Consider the following 19,237-nt stretch of genomic DNA (forward strand, 5'->3'; position numbering starts at 1 on the left):
GTGCGCAGTTTACTATCAGATGTTATGGGATTAACCATTTTTATTTATTTATTTATTTATTTATTTATTCTACTTTAAGTTCTGGGGTACATCTGCAGATTGTGCAGGTTTGTTACATAGGTATACACGTGCCTTGGTGATGGTTTGTTGCATCCATTGCCCTGTCATCTACATTAGATATTTCTCCTAATGCTATCCCTCCCCCACCCCCCACCCCCTGCTATTCCTCCCTTAGCCCCCTAACCCCCAGGCCCCAGTGTGTGAGGTTCCCCTCCCTGTGTCCATGTGCTCTCATTATTCAACACCCACTTATGAGTGAGAACATGCAGTGTTTGGTTTTCTGTTCTTGTGTCAGTTTGCTGAGAATGATGGTTTCCAGTTTCATCCATGTCCCTGCAAAGGACATTAACTCATCCTTTTTTATGGCTGCATAGTATTCCATGGTATATATATGCCACATTTTCTTTATCCAGCCTATCATTGATGGGCATTTGGTTTGGTTCCAAGTCTTTGCTATTGTGAACAGTGCTGCAATGAACATACGTGTGCATGTGTCTTTATAATAGAATGATTTATAATCCTTTGGGTATATACCCAGTAATGGGACTAACCATTTTCTTTTATTAGTTTGATGTTTTATAATGTAAATATCAATAAGCAAATGATGACCTATTGGGTGACCTTGTCTATATAGATCAGGATTTCTCAAGATCACCACCATGGCATTTTGAGCTGAATACTTTTTTGTTGGGTTGGGTAGGAGAGGTGTCCTGGACATTGTAGAAGGTTTAGCAACATCCTTGGCCTTTCCTTTACTGACTAGATGCCAGTGGCAAAACATCCCCAAGTTGTGATAATGAAAAATGACTCCAGACATTGCCAAATGTCTTGTGGGGAGCCAGGGGGTGGGCAAAATTATCCCCAGTTCTGCTATATAGGGAAGTGGCATATCTCCCTATATAGTAAATAAGTATGAGTTTCACTGAGTCAATAAGAATATTTGTTTAAGCTTTAATGTGTATAACACACCATTCTTTTGTGGAAGTAGTCTTATTTAGGCACAGAGAAAGAAAGTTGTAGTCTACTCCATTCTCATGAAGCCATCTGTGGCACATGACAGCACTGTAACAGTGGGTTTCAATCTGTACAATGAAGACAATCACTCTGTCCTTTTAGAGCTTTTGGGAGAATGTGCGCAAAAAGGTCAAACACTGCTGAAACATAGCTGGCACTCAATAAACTATAGCTTTTACTATTATTATTATCCAATCAGAGCTCATGTGTATAAACCAGGGCTCACCAACCAGCTTGATTGGTCTGCCTCTGGCTATATGATACATGTCACACCCACACATCTTCCTGAAATGTTTTTTATCAGAACAACCTGAGAGTCCATGACCAAACAAGCCAATAAACAAGTTAAAGAAAATCACATACAGCAAACCAGTGCTTGGCCAATAGTTAAAGTTCAGGTTCCATGGCATCTCCATGTGTCTGGGGAGCAGTGGCCTCTGCATCTGTGTATGGCTCACACATGCTATTTATATCTTGGGTGGCACACAGATTCTACTGCTGGAGGAATGAATGATCGTTCGATTTCTTCAGCCTGGTTCGTGATCTGTTTTAAGCTACCAGGCCTCCATCTCAGCAGGCCAACAGGAAGCCTGCTTTTGATTTAACAGTGCTCTGAACAAGCTCCTTCTATGGCTTTCCAAGAATTAATTACAGAGCTTAGTAGAGGCGCCTGCCACAAAATCCCATGGATAGTTTTATGAGCAATAACAGCAGCTGCATTGATGCCAGCAGAATAAGAATTTCCTTGGAGGACTGCTTAGAAAGAGAGGACTGGTTTGTGGAAGTGTAGGCACATGGGTCTCCTGTCTATACTTACGGGGCAATTTAAAATCTGGAAGCAAGAAGAGATTGGTTCACTGTCATACATCATCTGCGTTATTGAGCCTCACACACCTCGGCTTGTGTGATTTGGCCAAAAAAGGAGAGATGACTCTGATGTGTAGCAATTGCAGCACTGTGGAGGGAAGGAAGCAACAAAGTGCCCACCGGGGAAGGGTGCAAAGCTGAAGACCATAGGGATCTAATTGCACTGCTGTGCGGTGCAGCATCCCTCACACTGCAGGGCCTGTGACTTGGGGGAATGAAGCAAATGCATACAGTAGCTGTTCCCCAACTGCAGCAACAGCGTGAGTTCTTGAGAGCACATTTCATGCCTTGCCAGAAAGTTTCAATTGGTTGTGTCGGCAGGATGCAGAGGTGGCCAGTGGGAAGCAAAAGAGAGAAGGTGACTGCCTGCTGAGCAAAGATGCAGGAGTCTTCCCAGAACCAGACAGCAGCGGCTTCTTGCAGGGCAGGCTCACTGCCCACTTTGCGTGTGGACGGAGCTGCAGTGGCTTTCCATAGCTACTCACTGAAGGAATAATGAATGACACAGCACTGGTAACCCCACAGTTCAAACATTTTTACAATTTTGAGATTATAGTAGCAGGAGGGCCTCTGCTTCCCATTCCTGATGGTAAAGATGGTAGATTCCAAAGGATAGCCATTTTTATATAAATATCTGCCAGTGCAATTGAGCTTACACAAGGATTACCTGGGATCTCTTTCACTGAGGAGCCCTGCATCTCCCTTTGTCCTTGTGTCCAAGGTTGCTGGAGGTTGGGCCAGCTCTGTGGGAGTGAAACCTACTCTCCCAGGGGCAGGAATAAAGAGTGTGGCCTCTGGGTCTTTGCTGCACCTTCTGGTTTTGTCTGTGTGCATATTTTCATGCACATGAGAAATTCCATTCTTGCTTTTTATCCAAACATTTGTGAGTTTTCTGCACAGAGGTCTGATGCCTCTGGTCAAAAGCTGTAACTGTGATTGAGAAAAATTAATTTAAAAATGGAAGTTTCTACCCTGATTTTGTTTCTTTCTGGGGCCCTTTAAAAATAAATACAGTTGTTCCTCTGTATCTGTGGTTTTGCATCTGTAGATTCAACCAAATCCACAATCTGTGGATTGAAAATATTCAGAAAAAAAAATTCCATAGAATTCCAAAAAGCAAAACATGTATTTGGTGCACACCGAGTACTAACTTTAATCTACATGAATAAAGTGATATCTAGGCATTGTATTAGGCAACATAAGTAATCTAGAGTTGATTTAAAGTGTACAGGTGGGTGTGTGTAGGTGACATGCAAATACTACACAATTTATATCAGACACTTGAGCATCCATGGATTTTGGTGTCCTTGGGCATCCTGGAACCTCTACAGGTTCTGAGGGACGACTGCAATTGCCAAACAATCAGGCTAGGTGCGATGGCTCACGCCTGTAATCCCAGCACTTTGGGGGGCCGAGGTGGACGAATCATGAGGTCCGGAGTTTAAGACCAGCTTGGCTAACATGGTGAAACCCCATCTCTACAAAAAATATAAAAAATTAGCTGGGCGTAGTGGTGGGTGCCTGTAATCCCAGCTACTTGGGAGGCTGAGGCAAGAGAATCGCTTGAACCTGGGAGGCAGAGATTGCAGTAAGCCAAGACTGCACCACTGCATTCCACCCTGGGTGACAGAGTGTGACTCTGTCTCAAAAAAAAAAAAAAGTCAAACCATCTTTTGCTCTTAGTTATTTTTTTCTCTTTTAATGTCTTTGGGAAAATGAAATTCTCCAATTGAATGAGCATTGGTTTTCACCAGCTTTTGCCAGACATCACAAGCCCCACTGTGGTTTTGTTCAGCCTCATGGTCATGGCTTTCAGAGGGAGCTAACTCCCAAATACACACCAGCAGTCCAAGCCCTCCTCTTAACCTCCAGCCCCACATCTCTAACTACCTACTCAACCCCTCCACTTGAAGGGCTAATTAGACATCTCAAATTAAACCTGACCACACCCAAACTCCTGAATTCACCACTGCAGATCAGTTGTATCCATATTCTCCCTGTCTCAGGAACTGGCAACTTCAGCCTTTGAGCTGCTCAGACTAAAATCCATGGCATCCTCCACGCCTTTCCCTTTTGTCATGTTTCTCCCATCTAATCTGCCAGGAAAACCCATGGTATCCAGAATCCAGCCATTTCCCCACCCCCTGCTCCCACGCCGGTCTGGGTGAGCGTGGTCTCTCACCTGGATGACTTCGGTCAGATGCTTTAGTGTCTCCTGGTTGATCTCCCGGCCTCTACTCTTGCCCCCTGACGTATGTTCTCAACACAGCAACCTGCGGGCTCCTTTTAAAACTTAGGTCTCATCGTATCACTCCTCTGCCCACAGGCCTCCAGGCACTCCCTACTCACACTGAGTAAAGCCAGAATTCTTACAGTGGACTTCCAGGCCATGCATAGTCTGCACACCCTGCCCCCATTTTTTTTTGCTTCTCTCTCTGACTCGTTTCCTCCTGTTTTCCTTTTTGCTCGCTCTGCTCAGAAGCTGCGGGCTCCTCACTGCCCCGGGCTGTCCATTCTGCTGAAAGGTTCTTCCACCTGGAAAACTGTTCACAGATCCTCAGTGAGGTCTGCTCTGGCCATCCTATTTAAAATGACAACCCGTTCCTCTTCCCTTCTGAACTCCAAGTCCCACTTACTCTTGGCTATTTCATTTTTCCCTAACCCACATTGCCTTTTAAAATAATATATAATTTACTAGCTCATTATGGTTGTTTACCGCCTGCCTCGCCCATTTAAGAATGTAATCTCCATGAGGGTAGATGTTTTTGTCCATTTTCTTCAGGGATGCATCTCATGTGCCCAGAACCTTCCCTATACACAGTTGCTCTGCAATAAGAATTTGCAATGAATTTAAAAAACACTTTCTTTCAGCATAGTTAAAAGGGTTTGGGTATTATAGAAATGGATAAAGAATTCGAATATAGAAAGGATGCGGTTGAAAGAATTATTTTGGATCACCTTCACTTTTTTTTTTCCTCTTGACCGGTGGCATATGATAGAAAAGTCACTTTCTTTCTTTTTTCTTTTTCTTTTTTGAGATGGAGTTTTGCTCTTGTCGCCCAGGCTGGAATGCAATGGTGTGACCTTGGCTCACTGCAACCTCAGCCTCCCAAGTTCAAGTGATTCTCCTGCCTCAGCCTCTGGAGTAGCTGGGATTACAGGGACCTGCCACCATGCCCAGCTAATTTTTTGTACTTTTAGTAGAAACAGGGTTTTACCATGTTGGCCAGGCTGGTCTGGAACTCCTGACCTCAGGTGATCCACCCACCTCCCAAAGTATTGGGATTACAGGCGTGAGCCACCACGCCCGGTCAACAGTCAGCTTCATTAAACCATTAGATTCCTTTGGCTGGAAACTCCTCAATGCAGAGAGAGACCTGTCAGGCAATTTGGACACTATATGCTGACCCCTGACACAGAGCCCTGTACAAGGTAGATGCTCTGAAATGTTAGTTGAATAACAATGAAGAAATTTAAGGGTTGGTTTTGCCAGTCATAAAAACTGCTATTCTAGGCCACTGAAACAATTGAAATTATTTACATGTTTTTAATAAGAGGTAAATTCACTCATAGAAGTTGTTTTTAAAAATTAAGTGTGGAGGTAGGTGGGAGGTCTATGGTGGAAAGAGTATATCTGGGAGTTGGAAGTCTTGGACACTGATTCTGGCCCCAACATACTGTGTAGATAATCTCTTTCTTTTTCTAAAAAGCATGGAAATAGCTGGAAAATCTGCAGTTGTTTCCAGCTCTAAACATTCTTTCTAAGAAAAAAAGCAACAATAACCTTTGTTTCCTTCTCTTCCCTTCTCTTCCTTGTCCCATCTTCCCCATTCCCATCCCCAACCATGTGGGGCCCAGGCTAGGTGAAAAGATACATTACTGTTGAGGTTAATAGCCCAGACTGGGGAAGCAGCTAGTCTAGGTTTGAATTCAGGGTCTGCATCTTACTGTCTGTTTGACTTGGGATAAATTGCTGAACTTCACTGTGCATCATTTCCTCATCTGATAAATTCCTCATTTGATAAGGGTTAAAAAATTCTTACCCCAGCTGGGCGTGGTGGCTCACGCCTGTAATCCCAGCATTTTTGGAGGCCGAGGTCAGGAGTTAAAGACCAGTCTGGCCAATATGGTGAAACCCCACCTCTACTAAAAATATGAAAATTAGCTGGGCATGGTGGCACGTGCCTGTAATCCCAGCTAATTGGGAGGCTGAGGCAGGAGAACTGCTTGAACCAGGACCAGGGAAGTGGAGTTTGCAGTGAGCCAAGATTGTACCACTGCACTCCAGCCTGGGCTACAGAGTGAGACTGTGTCTCCAAAAAAAATTAATTAAAAACAAAAATTCCTACCTTACAGGATTATGATATGAACTACCTGAGATTACATTAATTGCATGTTAAAAGTCTGGCATAAGGTAAGCATTAGGTAAATGGGAGCTATTATGAGAAGATGAGTAGGAAGGGGAGAGGCCACATCTGACGTCTGAGAGTTGGAATAATTCAGAGGTGGGATATCTATGTGAATAGAGTTTTCCCTATTTATATTTGCAAGAGGTTTGCAAATGGACCAGTAGGGTGGACCTTCTCAACTCATTTATTTTAGAATACATATAGAAAATAATAAATGATTATATAGCTGCATTTTTTAAACAAAAAAAGTTGAAGACCATTATCTCCAAGAATGTCCCTACCTGTTCCCTTCTTATTATTTACAGAGAAGAATGCGGCCTCTTCACGGATACAGTTGACCAAGTGCTCTCTTTCATACTCTAGGGAACAAAATGCCCACCTTCATTAGAAAGTAAATGCCTGCCCCTTGAGATTGATTTGGACTCAGTATAATATAAGGCTATGATTTTCTAAATAAGAATAAATTAAGGAAAAAAAGGCCAACTGAGTGTTTTTCCTTCAAAGCAGAATTCATGAACAACACTGATGGCCTTAAGACCGTATCATTCATGGCAGCTGACAAACCCTCCTCTCTTTATATAGACTATCTTTAGCCTACTCTGAGATCTGACTCTTGCATGTGTTTAATTAGGTAATTTTTAGAGATGAAGGAGAAATGTTAAATTATTGGGACTCCAGAAAAAAACCAAAAGATCCTTATTTCAGCCATCTATCAGGCGTTGACGTCTAGAGTATTACATGCTATAACTCAAATGAAAATATTTCACTGAAAAGTACAGTGCCCCTGTCCATGATATCATTAAAGGAAATCATTAAGCATTTATGCAGCACTTTGTGCCGGAAAAGTGCTCTATAGTTATTTTTATTGCTCACCAAAACCCTCTGAGGCAGGTCCTTCTCTACATTGTAAAACCAAAACAGAGAAAAGAGATGAAATTACTTAGGATCTCAGAGAAAATAAATGACTGGATCAGAATGAGAACTTTGAGTGCCAGAGTCAGCTGTTTTAATCCACTGAGCCATTAGGTTAGATGTTTATTCACTGTGTACAGTGTTATCTGATTTGGAATTGACTTTTTAAAACTACCTAGATCATTGATTGTATAGACCTGGTACAAAAGCTGCACCATGTATAATCACTTCCATTCGTTGTAAGAATCTCCAAAGAGCGCTAAGTTTCTAAAGAAATTTAATTAAAAAGGAAAAGTCAATGTATTTTAAAAGATAGGCTTTATTATGCTATGGTATTCAATAAACACTGAAATCTCTGTTTTGTGGCCTCATACTGCATTTTGCATTCTAAGTGGGAGGGCACTCTTCCATCCGGTGACTAAGGAATCCAGGTTCCTGCCATCTCAGTATGTGGTTTCCAGGATCACTGAAGCAGAGGTGAGCGAGTGTGGAGGAACCCATTTCTGTTTCTATATAATCTGGATCAAAGTGATACATAGTCCATCAGCCCTTTTTCTCATGGTGTTTTGGCCAGAGGTGGTCACATAGCCCCCAGCCCAACTGTAACCAAGGCTGGAAATTTTGCCAAGCATAGGGCTCAGTTGGAGAACACCTTTGCCTCTTCCACAGACTGATTTTAGCTTGATTTTGATTTAAATTTTGGTTTTTGGGTTTTTTTTTTTTTTTTGAGATCAAGTCTCACTCTGTCACCCAGACTGGAGTGCAGTGGTGTGATCTCAGCTCACTGCAACCTCCTCCTCCCAGGTTCTAGCAATTCTCTGGTCTCAGCCTCCCAAGTAGCTGGGATTACAGGCACGTGCCACCACGCCTGGTTAATTTGTATATTTTTAAATAGAGCCAGGGTTTCATCATGTTGACCAGGCTGGTCTCAAACTCCTGGCCTCAAGTGATCCGCCTGCCTTGGCCTCCCAAATTGTTGGGATTACAGATGTGAGCCACTGTGCCTGGCCTCTGATTTGGACTTTGAATTCAAAATGGTAATGAGAGTATTTATTTAACTTTTGCCTGAAATAGGTGACATGATATCCCGTATAATATTTCTTTTATGGCCTCCCATTTCCTTAGTGCTTTATTAGTTCCACCCTTCCATGTGGCTCATCTTATGTGATACTAGCAGAAAGAGAATTTCTGATAGTCCAGGGGACTGCTGTGTTTCCCTTTTATTTCCTCTGGTTCAGCAGCTGTGGTACCTGTGAAGCAAGGTCTACAGCTTAAGGAAGGTATATCCTGTTTGCTCAACCCCTGGAACTGGTCTTTTACAAAAGATTAAAGTCAGAAGTTGTAGTTATTTCATCATTGGAACTAAATCTTGGTAGACTATCACCACATATTTTGTTCATAATTAGCAACATCAGGGACAGGCTCAGCTTCATTGTGATTTAATTTGTGGAAGCTGAGAAGATTCGCCGTTGAAAGGAGGTGGGTGGGAGGGACCTGACATGACTGAGTTTGGGGTCCAGGGCAAAGCTGGACCATTCTTAAAACTGCCGGAAGAATGGTATTAGAGGCTTTACCTGCTAGCTTTTTAAAAGTAGCTAAGAGATGATTCTAAAATTAAAAAGAAGCTAAGATGGAAGTGAAAAGTGAAATGGCATGAAAAGAAACGGGTAGTTCAAAGTTCTGGATCATGGAATCATTTCCTGTGGTGGTGGTGAGCACAAACTTAGATTTTAACTCCCTCCCAGTGTATGTTTTTAAGACATGATTGTCAATAGGGCAGATGAATCCCATGGAGTGGTTTCCGAAGGAGGCCAATGATGAACTTGTTTGCAAATTAATGGGTCAGGGCTCTGACTTTAGCCTTTAAGTTCTCAGCTACTGCTGACAACTTTGGCCCAATTTTGGGAAGAGATTATATTTGGCTGGGTTGCTGAGCTCTTTCTCAGAACCTCCTCTCAGGACAGTTGCCAAGTGCTCTTTTTGAAACTGTGTTCCGAAATCTGAGGAAAGTTGTTTTGGGTCATCGCTTGGGGCCTGATGCCCCAATTGGAGACACACATGTTAGTCTTTATTTTCCATTAGAATTGAAAGCAGATATTATCAACCTTCCCTGGCAGCAACCAATAACTAGAAATGTTCTCTGAACCCTACCATTTGCCTGATGAGAAGCAAGGAATTTTACCTCTCTATTGTTGTAGCAATTTCTTACTTCAACACAGTCCTTCTCAATGCTTTTAAAACCAGGGCTCCCTTTGAGAAATCAGGAAAGATCCCAAACCTAATGTGCTGGAACGACTGGTATACCTCCCTGCATCCTGATTCTATTCTTTGACTTGAATAATTTGGGTAGGTTTATGTTTCTTGCAGTCACACCTGCCCTAACTAAGCCTCTAGAAATGGGAACATATCTAGAATGGTCTCTAAAACGTAACTGAGTTTTAGCCCTCCAAAATGTGAATAAGATATTGTTGCCCTCATAACTTTAATGTTTCTCTAGGAATCATAACGATGATACCAAAATGAAGCCTCTTCTTTCATTTTGTTTTAAAAAACAGTGGCGTTTAGTAAGAAAGGAGATATATCTAGCCAAGGGGTGGGAGGGTGATGCAAGAGGAGTAGGGTGAGGGAAGAAAAGGAGAAAATAACAAAGTGTCCACATTAGCCTTTGCCACTGGCTTTGGAGCTATTCTTAATCCTGTCAGCACAATTAATGAAGGAAAAATAGTTCCCGGAAGAAATGTAGCTGGAGGCACTGACCTGCCCTTCAACCCCCTCACGCCAAGAGGGGCAAAGTCTCGAAAAAGTTTCCCCAGTGAGAGTTACCGGGAAAATGACTCCCTGGTCCTGGGTAGAATTTTCTTTGCCAACCTCAGGAGCAAGTTAGTTTATGGCCAAGTATATACACAATGCTTCAAATGCAAAGGAAGAATCTCTCTCTTCAAATGGCTTCAGGCTTAGATGGGGAAGAAATCTCTACACCCTAGAAATGAAATGACGAAAGGACTTTACAAAGCAGCGGTACTCCCGAGTGAGCCAGGGGACTCACAGGTAAGCATTTTTGGAAAGTAAAGCTTTCAAACTGGAGTAGTTGGGAAAGACTTCAGGAGAAGTGGATCCTGGTAAATCTTAGAGGAAATATAGCTCCAGGTGGACGAGGAAAGGTGGGAACGAATGCAGATAGAGTATCTTGGGTTGGAAGGGCAGGAACAGAGTGGCCTGATCTGAGGGAAGGCTTTGTATTCAGTTGCAACAGTTAAAATAGAAAAATATCCTGAGTTTATGTTGCCTCCATCTAAATGCCACTTACACCTGAATCCACCCTCCTTAAGCGTGTTAATAGCCAGGTGCGGTGGCTCATGCCTATTATCCCAGCACTTTGGGAGATCAAGGTGGGAGGATCGCTTGAGCCCAAAAGTTATAGACCAGCCTGGGCAGTATAGTAAGATCCTGTCTCTACAAAAAATAAAAGATTAGCTAGATGTAGTGGCTCCTGCCTGTAGTTGCCGCTATTCAAGAGGCCAAGGCAAGAGGATGACTTTATCCCGGGAGACTGAGGGTGCAGCGAGTCATGATCATGCCACTACATTCCAGCCTAAGTGACAAAGCAAGACCCTGTCTCTAAAAAACAAAAATAAAGAAAAACACTTTTCATTACCAGTTTAGTCTGCATAATCCAAGACAATATCCAGCTTTATTTCACACATTACAGTTAGGCAGGCTCACCTGGGATTCAGATACTGTGTAATTTTTTTTTGGTGAGCTCAGAGATGGGAGAAAGAATGCTAATAAGAAAGCAACCTCTCTCTCTCTCTCTCTCTCCCTCTCTCTCTCTCTCTCTCTTTTTGAGATGGAGTCTCACTCTGTCACCAGGCTGGGGTGCAGTGGCGCAATCCGAGCTCACTGCAACCTCTATCTACTGGGTTCAAGCAATTCTCCAGCCTCAGCCTCCCGAGTAGCTGGAGCTCCAGGCACGCACCACCATGCCCAGCTAATTTTTGTATTTTTAGTAGAGACAGGGTTTCACCATGTTGGCCAGGATGGTCTCGATCACTTGACCTCGTGATCCGCCCTCCTTGGCCTCCCAAAGTGCTGGGATCACAGGCATGAGCCACCGCGCTCGGCCACTCTCTTATTTTTTAAAAGTAAACCTCAAATCAATATTTCCATAAAATTTTATTTTTGTTTATAATTTACATACCTAGTGTCTGATTTTAGCACCAAAATTTAGGTACCAGTAGCAACGGATAGGTGCCTTGCCATAAGGCCTCACGTTTTACATTTATGGAGCATTTTTCACATTCATTACCTTATTTGGGCAGTCTGTTCCTAGTTTTTATTCTTGCTGCTAAGCGTTTTCTAAAATGTCACAGAATAATAGGAGACTCCAAATTCAAGGCCACATCTCCTGACTCCCAGTCTAAGCCCTTCCCAAACCTGGGCCACACCACCTGTTTCAGTGGAGGTGTCTATTATGTAGGCCCAGATACAAACACAGCAATCCTGGGTGTGGATGAGGGCACAGCAAGCCACTCACTGTGGTGGGAGCACAAATGGTTATGCATCCTTTGGATAAAGCAATTTGGCAAAATGTATTGAGAAACTTAATACTATTTCTACACTTTGACCCAGTAATTCTGCTTCTAGGAATCTATCCTAAGAAATTAATGTGATATGTGGCCAAAGGTTTACATAGAAATATGTTTACTGGAATGCTACTTATAATTCCAACAATAAAAGGTTAGGAATTATGTAATTCATGCCTGTAATTCCAGTACTTTGGGAGGCTGAAACCAGTGGATTTCTTGAGCCCAGGAATTTGAGATCAGCCTGGGCAATGTGGCAAAACCCTGTCGCTACCAAAAAATACAAATATTAACTGGTGTGGTGGTGCACACGTGTGGTCTCAGCTACTCAGCAGGCTGAGGTGAGAGGATCGCCTCAAAGGTGTAGTGCCATAATCATGCCACTGCACTCCAGCTTCGGCGACAGAGTGAGGCCTGTCTCAAAAAAAAAATTATGGAAATAATGTGAAAATATTTATTATACGAGATCAAATGAAAAAACTCATCATCATCCAGATAGAACAGCAGAGAAACAAAATGTATACCAAAATGTTAACAACTTAACTGTGAGTAATGGGATTACAAAAACTTAACTGTGAGTAATGAGGTTACAAATAAAATTTTTTAGATTTAATACCCATTTCCCATGTTTTCTATAAAAAGGATGTAGTAATTTTATAATCAGAAAAAAAGATTCTATTTAAAAATTTTTAAATTGTAAAAGCAGCCGGTGAGAATAAACACTAAAAATAAGGAATGCTTTGGGGGTTAAAAATGGTCATTTAACCTGGATTGGTTCATAAACTATATGGCTCATGTTCAGGAGAAACAAACAAAAATATAGTGCTAATTTGTTACATTTCAAAGGGGAAGGTTAAGGATGTATGATTTAAAGATGAAAACCACAATTGCAGTAGAGCACGTGGCAACTATTTCAAGCTTGCAAAGTTTGACTAGGTAGTAGAATCACTTTCATGACCTAAGAAAGCTATACTGAATGTGAAGGGGTGAGGCTATAGAAAGCATCACTGGGAGAAGCTCTTGTAAGATCCCTGCATCATGTGGTCAGCTGGTTTCTTCCTCTGTGGTCTTTGGCCCTGGCTTGTTTTGCGTGATAAAAAGGAAGAGCCATCAGCTACATACATAGCAAACACAACCTCAGAGATGTCTGTGAGCTTTCTGGGTGGGAGGGAAAGACGTGGCAAAAGCAGCCGAAGGATTCAGGGTTAACACTTCGCCTTTTGAAGAGACTTCAGTTCTTGGAGGGGCTCCAGTCTGAATTTGGGGAACTCATCAACAGGAAAACAAATAGCTGGCAGGCTCTGTATTTACTCTGCCTTTCTCAAGATTGCAACATAAATCTCCCAACTTGGAAAGCATTAAGGCCGAGAAGACATTTTGTGAGTTCAGGGCCTCTCCTCCAGTCTGCACGAACCACGTCTACCCTCATTTCGGGGAAAACATCGGCCCTAGCCCTCAAGGTGCTGCGGGAGACAGTACTGACACTGTTTGACTTGCTCAGGGCAGACTGGGGAAATGAGAGCTGGAAAACTTGAGTTCTCCAAGAGAAAGCTGTTAGTCTGCTTTGGAAAAAACCCACTTATGCCAGGGGAATGAAAGCCCTGAGAAGTTCTCACTGGGTGAGTTTATAGCAGGCTTGCCATGAAAAATACCCAATGGTTCTTTGATGGTGTCCGAATTGTAATATGGCTAGATCAATTCTGGAAGCAACCTTCTTTAACACCATTGGAATATGTATGCTCCCACTCCCAATGTTTCCAATTAGCAGAGAAGCTAATGCTGGAAACCACTACATGTAATCCAGAAAAACTGTCAATGTAACATTATAAAAATTGAATATGTGTCAGAAGTGGATTTAGATTCTTTAGGTTAATATTATTTTTGCAATTAAGTGAGGAACGGACACTAATTTACTTGCACTGTGTGATTAGGTTAATTTACTCCAGAGTAATTTTGCATTTTAAAAATTAAAAATGGTAGCTGTATCTTCTCATTATCAATCAAGCAGTGGCACTACAGAAACACTGTAATATTGTACTCACTTGTGCTCTTATAGGCAGTCAGATAAACACTAAAAATGACAAATTACCATGCTCTGATAGATCTTCATGTTTAAGTACCTACAAATAACTGTCCATTTGTGAATGGTTAAGCTTAATCAATAATTTTTCCCATAAGCAGGATAATCTCTTTCATAAATAGAAATCTACAAATAATACTTAGAGCAGTTTAACTCTTAGATATAATAACGCCACCGTATGTAGAAAACAAAATAGGCTTACAAATATAAAGCTAAATACTTTATCCTTTCTTTGACCTTCACAAATGTAAGTGTGCTCTACCTATGGCTCTATAAATTGTTTAAATCCTTTAATGATGCAAATGTGCTGATAATGTTCTTATACTTGCTGGAACTATGGTTCTGTTAATATTTTGAAAATTAACCTTATTTCATTTTGTAGTAGTTATAGAACACTTTTATATTTTTTAACTGTGCATTAATTTGTTTCATCATTAACCTTGGGGTTTACCCTTGGTAATTAAGGTAATTCATAATTTGGGTTGTGTCAAATGCGAGTGCATTCAAACAATACATATTGTGAGAACCATCAATAGCTTTGGTAGTCAGGATTCTTTAGATTGCAGAGGACGGGAAAAAAAGCTTAGCAGGCTGGAGGTAGAGGGGCAGCGTTCTGCAGATTCTCAGGGATGGCTTTTATTTGGCCAAGGATTCTAGTGGAGGAAGGGGGATGCTGAATGGCCTCCAACAGGCACTCACCTGACCCTTCCTAACTCCTCCACCTGAAATCAGAGAGGGAGGAATCTATGATAGATGAAGAAGGGGAGGGAATGAATAGCCCCAAACTATAATAGTTAATTATGTTGATAGTGTGCGCGTTCTCTCTCTCTGTGTTTCCGTGTCTCTCTGTCTCTCTGTGTCTGTCTCTCTCTCTGTGTCTCTGTGTGTGTGTGTGTGTGTCTCTGTGTCTCTCTGTCTCTGCTCTCTCTGTGTCTCTCCCTCCCCCACACCCCTGTCTCCAGGCTGCCAAAGACTGCTATCAAATGCAACTGAGTCCTGCGTTTTTCATCTGCATCACCAATTTGTCACTCGAAAATCCTGGTCTCAATCCTCCCTGGTTTTTCTAGAAACACCACTAGTGTCCAGTTCAGCAGGTCCCTTTCATGGGCTGGGCTCGCGTGTGAGGCTCTCAGCCCGGCAGGCGCCCCTTCCCTCTCAGAGCGCACCGGCGGGCCAGCAGGGGGCGAGGTTCGTTTCCGAACGGGAGACCCAGCCGGAATCACAAATGCCGCGAATGACACACTCCTTTCCTGATCTGGCCCGGAGTCTGTGTCATTAAAATTCTCACTTCTGCTTTTTCCCTATATTAACACTGTCTTCCGTTTGAGCACATCACATTCAGTGACAGAAAATGAGATCCCATGAACCACTGGAGGTGGACTTAAAATAGCCTAAGAACGGTATTTCATCCATGTTAGCGACATCACTCCAAGAAGCAGTGCTTTCAAAGAGCAGAATTCCTCGTATTCACTCTTCGGATACCCAGCGGTTTTCAAGGTCTCGGTCTATACTCAGCCTTTTTCTTGGAGGAAGGTGCTCATCTTCCCACACAGACTACACAGGGGCCAGGGAAGGTTGTGACAGTTGACACAGGGCCGTGTGAAGACTCCCGTCCTCCTAGTGGGGCATCTTACATGTTGCTGCCACCGCCGAGTGGGCATATCTATGTATAGCTGCCCAGCGGAGTGCAGGGAAGGTGTTTTGTGGGAAGGAAGACTCCTGCGTGGGTAAGTTTGGGCGAAGTCCCTCCTGGTCCAGTAACTTAGCTCACAACAGCAGTATGAGTGATGGGAAACAGGGGCTCCCGTGGGTGTGGGAGGGACAACACAGAACCACAGGCTTTTCTCAGGTCGGGGGAAAGACCTTAGAGATCAGTTGGCTCAATGTCTTCTTTTCCTGGTGCCCAGGGAAACTGAACAAATTCACTAGGGCAGAACTAGGGCAGAATGGGGCTATCTTGTGGGTATTTCCTGGTGGGCAAATGGAAACCTTCATAGAAGCTATTATCTTTCCTTGTGTATTCTGTATCGAAAGCTAACTGTTTAACAAGCAACCCCGTGTCACAGTGGCTTAACACAAAACAAGTTAATTCTTGCTGGTGGAACCACTGAAAATCAATGCTTCTTGGGCAGCTTCCATGCAGTAATTCAGGGACCCAAGCTCCTTCTATTCTGTGGCCCCATCGTCCCCAGGGGCCTTAATGTTTGCTGCTGAATACTCTGCGTCAGGCTGAGACAGGTAGAGAGGGAGAGTGAGGGACTGTGCAGGAGATGGGCAGGCCTGGAAGTGGGGCGCCTCACTGAGACTCACATTCTACTGGCTAGAGGCCACTCACAGGGCCATACCTTCCCGGAAGGAGAGCTGGGAAATGTAGTCCAGCTGTGTGCACAGGAAGAAGATGGGACGGCTTAGGGCAAGCACACAGCAGTGTCTGCCCCACCTATCTTCAAACAAAACAGTCTGAGTTCTTTTGGGTTATTTACACTAGATAGCAGAATGCACATGATCTTTGCAGGTCGACAGTTTGGATAGTGGCTCTGTGTAATCTTGGTCAAAGAATTAACCTTTAGCCTCAGTTTACTCAGCTGGGAAATGGGCTATCTTGTGAATATTACCTGAGATAAAGAATGTAACTTGTTTGTGTTACCACGTGGTCTCGCGTACTTGTTTGTAGAAACCAGTGGGACTGGGAGTATTGTTGGGGGAGGAGAAAACAGACTTCCTGTGTCCCATTTGCCCAACCCTGTATGCCAGCACTGCCAGCACATCTCCGTTAGATACCAAGAGTGGTGGAATTTTCTTCTGTCGCTTGCTAAGTTTTAGTGTATTTCATTCTAATCAATATGGGGCTTTGGAAGGAAAAAAAACTGTCCCCAAACCCACAAGCAACCATTTTATTTGATTCATAAAAATTCAGTCCCTGAGAAGGCAGTTCCAGCAAGAGAGTTTTGATCCTTCTTGCTCAGGCTGAGATGGTCACATCTAGAAAGCAGTGATTTTACTGTCGTAAGGTTTATTCTCTGTCAGGTTTATTGCCGAGTTTAAAATGAGGAAACTGAGACCTGCATGAGAATAATTAGACGCCAATTTATTTGTCTCCCTGGCGAGGTTCTATGGTCCAGGGAAAGGGGGCCAGAGAAGTCGCACCTGACTTCTCTCAGGCATGGGAGTTATATAGGGAGCGAAGCGCTCTGGTTGGCTGTGGAGAAACAGGATGTGGACGTTGCAAGCTGCTATAGGTTGGTAGGCGGGATTTCCAGTGAGCGGGCTGGAAGGGGCAATGCACTATTGGGCAGGTTTTGGCAGGGCTTCTTTTAAATTTTGGCAGGGTTTTCCAACGGCTGGCTAGGTGCCGAGTGCAGAGTTTAGTGTTCAGTGCAGGGGTGGGCGTGGTGAAGCTTCATGCTGAGCGCAGATTTTGGTGACGTAATTTCAGGTGTGGAGAGGGATGGGTGTGTCCGAGCCCCCAGCGAGGCAACCGGCCTTACAACTGTTTTCTTCTGAAAAAATAAAAATAAAAAATTCTGAAGGGCAGTGAAAAGAGAAATAATTTAAGCTGAAGAATCACTTTTCACTGACGGATGTTGATGCTCTAAGTCTAAATCTGGCTCACGGGAGTAAAGAGAACTGCTTTCTCATCATGGGTGCAACCCTGCAGGGTGAGATGTGGCTCAGGTATAGTGGTGTGCCCAGGGCCTGGCACATGAGTATTGGCACATTAAGGGCTTCGATAAATATTTGCTGATTGAAATAATAGATGAATGAGGACAGTTACACAAGTAATAACAATGAAAGAAATTTTTTGGCCTGAAACATCACGACTTTTATGAGGTGGGGAGGTGGTGAAATCTTTCATTTTAGTTTTTGGATTCCCTGAATGGCTTCTTCACTCATAAAATTAAAAATTTGCTAATAACACACACACACACACACACACACACACACACACACACACATACACACACACGCTCACACACACACATACACAAACACACACACACGCACACATGCTGACATTCTACAGGAAGGTAAAATAAAAAGGAAGTCCAATTGTGTCTTTTTAGGGCATTGTCCTTTAAAATAACCTTTCAAGCCCAGCTAGTTAAGCTTAGTGGTGATAAGATACTGAAAGCAATAAATAAATCCGTATCCGGAGCTCAGAAGGTTAACAGTTTTTTCAAGAAATTATTGTTCAAATCCAAGGGTAAAATGGCGCCTGAAATTACAAAATGTGGTCCTGTAGTGCCCTCTGGTGTCTTTTGCATGGAATTGTCAAAGTCTGTCGTTGAGCCCAGCTCTAGTCATTAGCATCATCTTGATTTATTTATGAGTCCGGGACTCTGGGGCCCTGGCTTATCTGGAGAGGGAGTAGGGGATGCAAGAAGCTGAGATTCCTTTTTTTTCAGGGCCTTTTTCAAATGGGTTACCAGCACAAAGTCAAAATAATTTGTATGTTAACCTTGGTATAAGATTTAAAAATTGAAACCAATTGTTATCTTGAAAAGAAGACTTTTACTTCCAAAAAGGCTTTTTTTATTGCCTTTTTTTCCAGAAGTCGTATTTATTATGCAGTTTTTTTTGTCCATTAAGATGTTCTTTGCAAATCAGTTACAGAACAGTCTTTAAATTCAGAAATTATCACATTTAATAATTGAACCATTCTTTAATTTTTTTGATACCCATTCAGTTAAATAAAAGACACGCAGAGCTAGACTATGAGATAGAATAAAGATTATGAATAAAATTAAAATATTCCAAAAGAGAATATTTTTATTTACAAAAAGCATTGCTATTTATTTCATAAGGATATTCATATTTTGAGGAAAGGAAAGTCAAATTATACATATTTGGCAAGTGAAAATAGTAAAAGGCAATCACTGAGAATTTTATTAATTCAATTTGTAGGTATTTAATGGGTGGCTCCAAGCACCACAGACTGGGCTTAGGCCTGGCCTGGGTGGAATCCCTGACCCTCAGAAGCTCCAGGCCCAGGAGGGGGAGACGCTCGCAACACCTGCTATTTTCAGTCCAGGGGATGCAGGCTGTGCTGGAAGGACAGCATGCAAGAAGAATCCTGTGAGGTTGGAGGATTCAGGGGAGGCCTCCCTGGAGGACATGACTTTGGAAGATAGGAGTCATCCAGGTGAGCAAGAGGGGTGGGACATCACAGACACAGGTGAGGCCAGCAGAGCGCTGCTTTGGAGCAGGGATGTGGAGGGGAGGAGAGGTCAACCTACAGAGGTCCTCAGCATGCTATGCTAAGCCGAGCAGTTTTGTAACAAGAGCCTGGAGTACTCTTCGGGATTTAGGCC

This window comes from Sapajus apella, unplaced genomic scaffold (assembly GCF_009761245.1).
Source record: "Sapajus apella isolate SASKATOON/1434 unplaced genomic scaffold, GSC_monkey_1.0 scaffold19, whole genome shotgun sequence".
NCBI lineage: Eukaryota > Metazoa > Chordata > Mammalia > Primates > Cebidae > Sapajus > Sapajus apella.